This window comes from Balaenoptera musculus, chromosome 2 (assembly GCF_009873245.2).
Source record: "Balaenoptera musculus isolate JJ_BM4_2016_0621 chromosome 2, mBalMus1.pri.v3, whole genome shotgun sequence".
In the NCBI taxonomy this organism is placed as follows: Eukaryota; Metazoa; Chordata; class Mammalia; order Artiodactyla; family Balaenopteridae; genus Balaenoptera; species Balaenoptera musculus.
Genome location: NC_045786.1, coordinates 140,298,424 through 140,310,743, shown reverse-complemented (window position 1 = coordinate 140,310,743; position 12,320 = coordinate 140,298,424).

The window sequence follows — 12,320 nt, the reverse complement described above, 5'->3', positions numbered from 1 at the left end:
CGCGTCGGGTCTTAGTTGCGGCACGCAGGATCTTTGTTGAGGCACGCGGGCTCTTCGTTGAGGCGTGCGGGTGTTTCTCTCTCTGGTTGTGGCACACGGGCTCCAGAGCGTGTGGACTCTGTAGTTTGCGGCATGCATACTCTCTCGTTGAGGCACACGAGCTCAGGAGTTGTGGCACACAGGCTTAGTTGCCCTGTGGCATGTGGGATCTTAGTTACGCCCCCGCCCCTGCCCCCCTCACCAGGAATCAAACCTGCGTCCCCTGCATTGGAAGGTGGATTCTTTACCACTGGACCGCCAAGGAAGTCCCAGAAGTTGATATTCTGAAGTTAACAAACCTACCAAGATGTTTATGATTTTGTAATACAGTTTAAATGGTTGAAAGTATGGCTTCTGGGGTTAGGACAAACTCTACCACATGTTGGTTAACTGACTTTGGACAGGTTATATAATATCTCTAAAGCTAAGCAACCTCATCCGGAGAGAGGGAGAGAGATGGGAGGTCGGGCGCTCAGACAAAGAGAGAGAGAGGGAGAGAATAAAAGATTAAATAAGATGTTACATTGTAACATCCAATACCCTCCATAAGTGTTAAGGATTGTATTATTACTACTGAGTTTGTGAACCAAGATTTAAAAGCATGACACTGAACGGGGAGATGGTCTGACATGTAGATGGATGCACAGGATAGTTTGTGTTGAAGGCAGCCATCTCCATGACAACCACAGTGCCCTCTACTTCACAGGTGCCCTGATAAATCACCCATTTTGCTTACGGTTCAATGATTCCTTGGCCTTCCAGGTGCTTTATAAATAAAGATTAAGGTTAGTTTCATTCCTTTTAAATAAGAATAGTTTTTATTAGTTTTAATTATATAAGTAATACATGAATACATTTTCTTTATAAAAAATTAAACATTACAGATAAGGTCTTCTTTGACCACCATCTCCAATCTTCATCTCCACCCCAGAGGTAACTCTCACCATCAGTTTGATGTGTCTTCTTCTACACATTTACCATGCATTAAAAAACCCATAGTATCTAGACCCATAGAGAAAAAATTATATTGGATAATGTGCCCAGGTGTTTTCATACATGTTATCATACTGCATGTCATTCTGCAGCTTGATTGTTTTTCACTTAACAATAGGTCTTGAAGAGTTTTCCGTGTCAGTACATATAGTCCTTTTTAAAAACTCTGCTGTTATGTATACGTGTATGTGTGGTATGGATGAACCACATTTTATTTAGCCAATCCCATTTTTTTTTAAACATCTTTATTGGAGTATAATTGCTTTACAATGGTGTGTTAGTTTCTGCTTTATAACAAAGTGAATCAGCTATACATATACATATATCCCCATATCTCCTCCCTCTTGTGTCTCCCTCCCACCCTCCCTATCCCACCCCTGTAGGTGGTCACAAAGCGCTGAGCTGATCTCCCTGTGCTATGCGGCTGCTTCCCACTAGCTATCTATTTTACATTTGGTAGTGTATATATGTCCATGCCACTCTCTCACTTTGTCGCAGCTTACCCTTCCCTCTCCCCGCATCCTCAAGTCCATTCTCTACGTCTGCATCTTTATTCCTATTCTGCCCCTAGGTTCTTCAGAACCTTTTTTTTTTTTTTTAGATTCCATATATATGTGTTAACATACAGTATTTGTTTTTCTCTTTCTGACTTACTTCACTCTGTATGACAGACTCTAGGTCCATCCACCTCGCTACAAATAACTCAATTTCGTTTCTTTTTATGGCTGAGTAATATTCCATTGTATATATGTGCCACATCTTCTTTATCCATTCATCTGTTGATGGACACTTAGGTTGCTTCCATGTCCTGGCTACTGTAAATAGAGCTGCAATGAACATAGCCAATCCCACTTTGATGGTCATTTAAATTATTTCTGACTTGTTGCTATTGCAAACAAAGCTGCCACAAACATCCTTGGACCTGCCTTCTGAGCACATGAGTAAGTGTTTCTCTGGGGGAGATATGGATAAATAGAATCATTGGATCATAGTGTATGAACATTTTACACTGTAATAGATATTGCCAAATTATTCTGCAAAGTGTGATCATACCAGTTTACAATCTTATCTGTAGTGTATGGAAACATCTTTTCTCTTATATTCTTTTTAATTTTTTTCTAATTTATTAGGAACAAAAACCTGCCTCATGTTTGAATTTCCATTTTCCTGATTACTAGTAAAACTGAGGTTTTTGTCATGCATTTTGGGGGCCATTTATATTTTCTTTTTATTTATATCTCACATTTTTTGCTTTATAAAAATTTTTGCATTTATATTTATGTGAATTAGCATTTTATACCTTTAGAATATTTTTCTATTGAACTGTTTTTCACTTTATTTTTGATTGTAGAAGTTCTTTATATATTCTATATATTGATCCTTTGTTGCAAGTATTTTCTCCTTTTGCCCTTTAACTTTGTTTATGGTGTCTTCTTTCATACAGAAGTTTTTGTTTTTGAGGCAAATTTATCAGTCTTTTATAAGTTTTGGTTTTTGCGCCTTGTTTAGAAACAAGTTTCTATATAAACTCATGAAAAAAATCTTCCTGCATCATATTCTAATGTTTTTTCACATCTGGGTTGTTAATGAGAGGTTTTCTAAGTAAGTAATGCCGTGTATCTACAGCCTAGTAAGGGTGAGGCCCTCACTGCTCAGCACTGGCGCACAGCCCTCACTGAGGACTTGAGCAGTACCAACAGTTTCCAGCAGAGGGCAGTGTCAGAGCGGGTCTGTCTCTGTTGGGGCCCTCGGGGGTTCCCTGCCTCACCAAAGGGAATCTTTAAACTGCTCTGAAATTAGCAAATTCCAGTGAGGGGAGAATAAGTCCAGTGAAAGGAAAGAGCAGCAGCAAGGTCTGCTGCAGAGTGGGCTGCCCAGTGGGAAATAAACCAGGGCAAAGGGGAAAGTGTCCTGATAGACTCTGTGTGTTATGACTGCAGAGCAGGAGAGAACAGATCAGAGTTATCCGGGATCACAGAGGGTTTTCTCCAAGGGAAGCTTCGGTGTCTGCTTAAGTATGGTCCACATGCTTGAGATGAAAGCTCAAGTTTTACAGAGGAAATGTTATTTACTGGGCAAACAACAGGCAGGATGGAAACATGCAATTCCCAAACTTATCCTTTTGATTTCATCAATAATTCCAGACCTGTCTCCTTTTGGGAAAAAAAAAGAAAAAAGAAAGAAAGAAAGAAATCCAGTGGCCAGAGGCACAGCTGACTTCAGAGGGGAAACCGAGGAAATGACAGTGCTGTTGGGTACAGTTTTCTCCCTACCTCACCCCAGACACATCCTGGGCTAGCAGGTCTGTTTTCCATGGTTGCTTTGTGCAATACCATCCATGTGGGATTAACCATATCATTATGAAACCAGAAGAGCACTGGCAGTGAAATCCACAGAGCCGCATAAATATATTGATCCACATACGTTTGCACATCTGAATCAGTCTCTCAGCTCCTGCGCTGGGTTCTCTCGGCTTGTCCCTACTCATTGATCCTCCACCTTTTTCCACCCTGCTTTGTGCCAGGGAGGCTGCCTGTGTGAACTGAGGCCACGTGCTCCCTTGCTCATTGGTTTCTGGCTTGGATGGACCCATGAGGAGTATGTACAAGAAGAGAGGGCTGAGTATTTCTTCCCCAGGCTCCGTCCCTGCTGGGCTGTAGTTGGCAGTGGCTTCATTCCTCTGCAGATTCCAGGTCGTCCTACAGCTACGGGAATAACTAACCACTCTCTCTTCTTCCGCTTTCATGCCTTGGGAGGTTAGAGATTTCTGGATAGCCTGGATACTTCACTATCCCATATTGGCTTCCTTTAACACTGCTCACACCCTTGGAAATAGTCTCTTCATTAATTTATCTTCAATTATCTCTTCTGAGTGTACTGTTTGATCCCTGTCCTGATCCTAATACAGAAACCTGAATCTATCTGGATTCTTCATCCTGAAATAGAGAAAGTATACAATTAAAATTTTATTGTAGTTTTGGACTCCCTTTTCCATGCAAATAATCTCCAAGCCCAGTGGTGGTTGCTGCCTGCATGACTTCCCAAGAGACAGAGCAACCGGTCATTGTAAACCTGCCTAAAAGAGCTCACTGGCCGGTTCATTTTCTGCAGTTCTCTAGGGTTTACTTATCACAGACCCCTCCCTGCAGGCTCACAAAAACATCCCATTGCTATTAATACCCTTCAGTTCTATTCTAGACTTTAAAGGCAAACAACCTGGAAGATGAAAGGATCTCAGTAACCAATTTGGATGCCTTGATGGTTTGACTGATTCATTAAGGGAGGGTTGTAGAATGTTGCTGGAGATGTAAATTGCATTTATATGCAGCCCTCCCCTTCAGGGAGAGGATTGCTGTCCTAAGCTAAATAGTCACAATGAGCTGGCACTCCAAGTAGGTGAGGCCATTTGGGTTTCATCTCCCCACCAGATGTACATGACTAAGTGGCCTGGTCCGCCACCCCGACCCTTTACCTTCTCCCACCTGCTGGCAAAGGCAAGAATGAACAAAGCACAGAGATTGCAACAAGAGCAACGGGACTCGAATCAACATGTTAGATCACCATGAACGACTGAGAGCTGTTTGGACACCTACTTTAATTAAACACTGAGTGAGTCTTATTCACTGCAGACTGTCCTAGTTTCATCACTTGTCCTTTCTGAGTACACCTCTTCTATACTTGTAGCTAATCTACTCTTTCTCTTTCTCAATCCAGCCCTCACCCCCTTTTCAGCCCTTGTCCAGTGACCTAAGAGATGCCTTTGGTGCCTGTTCTCCTCTTGGCCGACATATCCAATCCATACCTGAGATCTGTGGACTTCATCTAAGTCTCTCTCGCTCTAGTCTGCGTTCTTTTCCCCACCTCCACTACTAGCACTTGGTCAGAATCCCCTGGACCACTCACCTAGCTTCACAGCTGGCTTATCCTTCTGCCATCTGCACTCCCCTGTCCATAACGCAGCCAGAGTGAGCTTTACAACATGTGAACCTGTCCCGATACCCTTCGGCTGAAAACCCTTCGAAGGCTTCCCATTGCTTTTAGGATGAAGACCCAAAAAAGCTTTATCAACCTACATGGCCTGGTCTCTGCCCTCCACTCCCGTGTCATCTGATGCCACACCTCCGTCTGCCATGGTCTGGGTCCCTTCCTTGGTTCTTCTTTCTGATCCTTAAACTTGCCAACCTCTATCTCATGACTCACGTCCTTTCCCTTTGCTGTAGTGTTCTCACCACCATCAATACCTGCCTTTGCCTAGTTAACTCCTTAAGATCCAGACTCAAACAACCACCTTCCCCAGGGGAGCCTTCCTTGGCCTGAGACTAGGCCAGTTTCCCTGTTACAGTCTCCCCTGCCATGTTCACAGGCTGTAAGAAAACACTTAGTTGAGAGACTGATGCCTGTCTCTTCCACTAGAATGTACACCCTATGAGGTTGGAAGTAGCATCTGTCCCTGTGCTCATGATGTTGTGTCTGGCATATAAGACAATCTCAAAAAAGACTTACTGAAGACATGAATGGACACTATCATGCTTTTTCTTTTAATATCAGTGACTGGTGTTGGCACCTCCCCATACTGAATAAATGGAGGTCCTGGGTCTGGAGAGATGTAGGCACGATACTGACCAGGGTTGGGGGATGGGCTAGATTGTTTTCTGACAGCCAGCTACTCTTGGATTTGGAGAATATTCATATCCTTATTCTGTCTGTGTAGACACTCCCAATCTGCATCTGTCTTGTACCAGGGTTGTTTTGCCCATGCCTATCCCTACCCCCAGACTGTGACCACCAGAGTCCCTCTTCCTGGTGGCTGGTGGCCCTGTTTATTCTTATGCTGGGAAAACTGGGCCTTCCATTCCAAGGCATGCTTCTGAGCAATAAAGCACTTAAAAGCCAGTAGGTCTCCTGGAACTCCTTTCTTCCTGCTATTATTGACAATGCGAATGAAGGATTAACTTACAGCAAGAGAAGTTTTGTTCAGAAGTTTGAGTTTTCAGAACCATCCCCAGGGTAATAAAATAGGGGAAAACTGAGCACAAGAGACCTTCCTTCTCTTTTCCCAAGTGTTGGCCAAGATTGTATCCTAACTGATATATCAGAAGTAAGGGACCCAGGGCTTGGAGAGGTAATCGTCTGTACCAGTGGTTCTCAAACTTAGCATGCATCAGGATCACTTGGAAGGCTTATTAAACCCAGTTGGCTGGGTCCCACCCCCAGAGTTTCTGATTCAGTTGGTCTAGGGTGTGGCCCAAGAATTCTCATTACTAACAAGTTCCCAAACTATGCTGATGCTTTTGGTCTCTGGGAACCACACTTGGAGAACCACTGGGCTACACTGTACTCCTTCCCCATGTACTCAAACTTTAACATGTATTCCAATCATCTGGGATCTTACTGAAGCACAGACTCTGATTGAGTAGGTTGGAGTGGAGCTTGGTGCCCATTCTGTTGCAGTGAGGACCACATGCTCAGAAATTAGCCATTGCCTTCTTGAGCCCTGGTCCTCTTTGATAGAGGTCTCTTCCTTCCTTTATGCCTTCCTGGGATATCAGGGGATATTTTGGATGACCTTAGAAAGAGGTAGGTGCCAGGGAATATCACTCTAAGCTAAGTTTTCAGTCTCATTGGCCTGGCCAACAGGAATCCAACATCTATATGCTGGAGGCAGCTTTTGAAGGAAACATGGCCTTCCTTTATCCCCCTTTGCTGATAGGTGTGAAGAGGAAATACAGTGGAAGAAATATACTCACAGAATTATGCTGCCAGGTCACACAGATGGAAAGTGCATCTCTACTGGGAGTTGGGTCTCACTGAGGCTGTAAAAGGACGGGGAGTCAATGTGGAAAAATAAAGCTTTCCCCTTTATAACAGAACTGTGTGTTATAGCATATTATTGTGAAAACGTGAGCTCTGGGCTTAGATGTGGACCCAAAGCTTCAAATAAAATAGCATTCATAAACTGGTTGCCACAGTGCTTGGCATTAAGTGAGTGCTTAATGAATTACAGCTATTGTTATTTTTTTAATGGGAAGTATTAATTTAGTCGAATCAGAATCAATATCAAGCGGAAGATGGGCAGCTTGAAAGACTATAATATAAAACAGTAGAGTGTTTGGCCACTGAGATTTCCTATTATCCACCTTGTTCAGTGCCTGGCCCATGAAGCACCTATTTGCTGAACGGAAGGAAGTAATTATACAAGTCTAGGTAAATTAGTAGATGGGAAGACTTGAGCTTATGCAAATTGTCCAAAGGAAAAGAATAATGGAAACACGTGCATTGTTGAATGTGAGGACTTTCAGGTCTTGGGTAACTTTTGTTCATCTTCTTCTGCTTATAAAATTGGTCACTACCACTACGTTACAGGGTTATTATGGGAAACATTTGACAATGTATATGAAAGTGCTTGGTTAAGAGTAAAGGATAAATTGAGTATTAGCTACTTTAATAAAGTGGAGTGACTGCCTAACAGACCCTTTGGGTTGTGACAACTTCAATGCTGAGGCTGAGAGTGCAAGTTTCTAGCCCTTGGGTTTTGACATATTGGCTTTGCCTTTTTGGTTGGCTCTTGTGTGCTAAAAAATCTCTGAACTTCTTCATATTACTTGCTAAATGAAATCTGAGCCTCTTCAGAAGGCCTGAGTACAGGTGGGAGAGCAGGTAAAGCCAACTGAGAAGGGCTCACCTTGTTTGATAAGGAGCCTGTGAGCCTGGCTGGCAAGGAACAGCACTCAGATCTCCCTCCCTGGCTCTCCACAGTCTAATGCATCTCATTTATTGTTAATGCTGTTTCCACTGGCTCATTCGCAAATAGCCTGAATAAAACATCAGAGCAGGAAGGGAGGGGCAGTGCTCTCTGTCTTCCATTACTGCCTCTGCCACATTCCTTCCCTCCTTCCCTTTCCTCTGGTCCCTTCTCCCTCCATTACTCTGATTAACAATCTTTATCTAATTGGCTTGTCATGAAGCAGCCAAATAGGACTCCTGGGCTCTTGCACGGATGGCGAGGAAAATGACTCAGACAGGCCCAGCATTTGTTTTTGGGTTTTGTTTTCCTGGATGGATGGAGGAAAAAAATGAACAGGGAATTTACAATCTTAGGAGATGTGGGAATAAAATAGCGGCTCTGCTCCTCCCAGGGAACTGCCTCAGCCCACAGGAGGATGGCAAAGAGTCAGCCTGGAGAAAACCATCCAAGCCCTGTGGGGTGTGAGTCCTCAGGGCCACTACTGCTACCGCAGGGGATACAAATCTGCTGGAGGCAAGCCTATGCATAACCCCGAGACGAGGCAGGTTAGGAAAAGCAGGGCCATAAAGGCACGTGGTGGGGATGACTCTCAGTCCTCACACACAGTTGCACAGGCAACACAGTTTCGGTTATTTTCTCTGGTTTAACTTAATTCCCGGCTACCCTGATTCTTAGAGCAGCCACTGCCTTGTGTTTCTTTGTAGCTTTATCACTAAAAAGTACATTCCTTAAAACATCATAATTTAGCCTTGTCAATTTTTTAAAAAATTTTATTTATTTATTTATGGCTGTGTTGGGTCTTCGTTACTGTGCGAGGGCTTTCTCTAGTTGTGGCAAGCGGGGGCCACTCTTCATCGCAGTGCGCGGGCCTCTCACTATCGTGGCCTCTCCTGTTGCGGAGCACAGGCTCCAGACGCGCAGGCTCAGTAGTTGTGGCTCACGGGCCTAGTTGCTCCGCGGCATGTGGGATCTTCCCAAACCAGGGCTCGAACCCATGTCCCCTGCATTGGCAGGCGGATTCTCAACCACTGTGCCACCAGGGAAGCCCCTAGCTTTGTCAATTTTTAAAAATTTGGGATGTCTTTTAAATCATTTTTAAGGTATAAATTCCACCTAGACTCCCTCTTAATTTTATAAATTTTCTTTTTAAGAACCTGAGCCTTTTACCCTGTAATGTTTCCCACAGTCTGGATCTTGCTGATTGCATATTCAAGGAACGGTTCAGTGTGTTCCTCTGAGCTCTGTGTTTCCTGCAAATTGATAGCTGGATCCAAAGGCTTGATTAGACTTAAGTTTGATCCCTTTGGCAAGACTATAGATAGTGGCATGTTTTTCATCAGGAGGCACATAATGTCTGCACGTCTCCCTTTTTGTGATGTGAGCAGCTGTTGACATTCAATGCCTGGATCTGTTAATTCACTGGGGGTTGCAAATGGTGATGTTCTCATTCTAACGTTTCTTTTTTCATTTATTAGTTGGAATACTTCCATAAAGAGATGTTTCCTCGCGTCTACGATTTGGTTACCCAGTGGTATAGTTCCTGAAGGAAAGGCAGGATGGATGCTTGATTCTTTGTCGTATTTATCAGTCTTCAAGATCACAAATAGGTGCCTTTTCTCCTCTAATAATGACCAATTAGTTTTTTCAAATAGCATTAGAAATCCATAGATTTAAACATATTTGATGAATTTAAATGTATTTGTACAATTATTATCCTTATTGAAATACAAATTGTTCCATCTTGGGCAGTGGGAGTTTCCTCAATTTGTTCTGAGTCCTGCTGGCATGACACTAGTGGTCCTTGATACCATTCCCTGCTATCTGGTATGACAAGATATTCCAGGCTCACCTTATATATCTCCTGCCCCAGACCTGAAATCAGTCATTCATCCAAGCATCCCTGACTTCTTTTAGTGTCATCTTTTAGAGATGCTCATTGCTACTTTACTACAACATTAGTCATTGTTTTAGTCCTTTTAGTGGACAGAGTTGAGGAATTAATGGGGGGAAAATCTATATACAGTTAATTCTGCTATAATACTTATTTTGAAAATGCAGATTTGTTCAAATACGATTGGTATGTTAAGGAACAATGTGAATCTAACACAAATTTTGCATTTGGCTGTGGGTGATTTTATACAGAAGAAATATTAGGTGAAGGCAGAAAACTTCACCCAGCTGAACCAAGCTGTATAAGAATATATGAAACAGCAAAGAAAAAAAAAAAAGATCAGGAATAATCTTTTCCACAATCAAAGAGAAAGCACAATCTGTATACAAAGACTAAACAGAAATCGCCAAATCCTGCAGAAGTGGCACCTTTTATTGCTATGGGAGGCTGGTTTGGTGGTTTCAAACATCACTACAATTTCCAGAGTTTTCAGCTGTCAAGCAAGGCTGCAACTGCAGATGAGAAAGAAGCAAAAGCATTTCCAGCAGTGACACAGAACTTAACCAGAGAAGAATGCTGTACATTGGATAATACTGAGTTGGCCAAAAAGTTTGTTCTGTTAGTGAATACGTTGTTCAATAAAGTTCTTGGTGAAAATGAAAACTGTCTTTTATTTTTACTTAAAACCAAACGAACTTTTTGGCCAATCCAATATTTTCAGTCATGATGAAATAGCTGTATATTATAAATGCGTGCCTTAAAGGGCCTCCATCTCAAAGACAGAAAAACATGACCCAGGATTTAAGGCTGCAAAAGGCTGTAACTCAGGTGTTCAGCACCAATACCCAACAGAGGACAATGAGCCAGCCACCCACATCTGATACAACTTACCATCCAGTTTCAGGTAAGCCTCCTTCCACCACTTCACAGTAACTAACAAGCCTTTCAACGCCCACTTCCACAAGCAAACTTCAGGTCTTTTTCAAGGCAAAGTGCCATATTTATAGTAGTATTTATACTATGTATTTCTGAACCATTTGACCTGTATAGAACTGAGCTACCATTTTTGCTAAATTTCTATCCTTTTAAAAAATTTGTCACTAATGAAATTTTTGAGTCTTACGCCCTTACCACCATTTTTACCATAAGCCCTGTGGTTATTATTGCCCATTGTGGTGATTTTTAGGAACACATATGTCATACTGTAGCAGAACTGAACACATACATGCACCCACCTCAGGTATTCATACTGGTACTTCCAATTCAATTGCAAGACTATAAGGTTTTTACTTACTTATACTCACTTAACCTCATCTATAGTGTAACTGTACTCCTTTCTTTCATGCCAAAAATCCTGGTTCTCAAGGAATTAGAAAAAAAAAATCAGGAATAATCTTTTCCACAATCAAAGAGAAATGATAGATGACAGAATATTCCATAATTACTTATTTGCTTCATTGCATCTTATACACACAACAGAATAACAGTACAAAAACTACTACAACCTGTAAAATTACGGAGAACTCTCCCATAGGGGAACGCTGGACGGCAGGATAAAGACTGCTCTGGCAGCACTCACCAGCCCGAGAGGCTTGTCTGCTCACCCGCCAGGACGGGCGGGGTCTGGGAGCTGAGGCTCGGGCTTCGGTCGGATCGCAGCGAGAGGACTGGGGTTGGCGGCATGAACACAGCCTGAAGGGGCTAGTGCGCCACAGCTAGCCGGGAGGGAGTCCGGGAAAAGGACTGGAGCTGCCGAAGAGGCAAGAGACTTTTTCTTTCCTCTTTGTTTCCTGGTGCACGAGGAGAGGGGATTCAGAGCGCCACCTAAACGAGCTCCAGAGACGGGCGCGAGCCGTGGCTATCAGCGTGGACCCCAGAGACGGGCATGAGACGCTAAGGCTGCTGCTGCCGCCACCAAGAAGCCTGTGTGCGAGCACAGGTCACTATCCACACCGCCCCTCCCGGGAGCCTGTGCAGCCCGCCACGGCCAGGGTCCCGTGATCCAGGGACAACTTTCCCAGGAGAACGCACGGCGCGCCTCAGGCTGGTGCAACGTCACGCCGGCCTATGCCACCGCAGCATCCCCGAGCACTCCGTACCCCTCCCTCCCCCAAGCCTGAGTGAGCCAGAGCCCCCGAAGCAGCTGCTCCTTTAACCCCGTCCTGTCTGGGTGGGAACAGACGCCCTCAGGCGACCTACATGCAGAGGCGGGTCCAAATCCAAAGCTGAACCCCAGGAGCTGTGCGAACAAAGAAGAGAAAGGGAAATTTCTCCCAGCAGCCTCAGAAGCAGCGGATTAAAGCTCCACAAACAACTTGATGTACCTGCATCTGTTGAATACCTGATTAGACAACGAATCATCCCAAATTCAGGAGGTGGACTTTGGCAGCAAGATATACTATTTTTTCCCCTTTTCCTCTTTTTGTGAGTGTATATGTGTATGCTTCTGTGTGAGATTTTGTCTGTATAGCTTTGCTTTCACAATTTGTCCTAGGGTTTGGTCTGTCCGTTTTTTTTTTTTACTTAAAAAATTTTTTCTTAATAATTTTTTCTTCTTATTTTAAAAAATTAAAAAATTTTTTTCTTAATAAACTTTTTTAAATAATTTTTTTCTTATTTTTTATTTTAAAAAATTAAAAAATTTATTTTAAA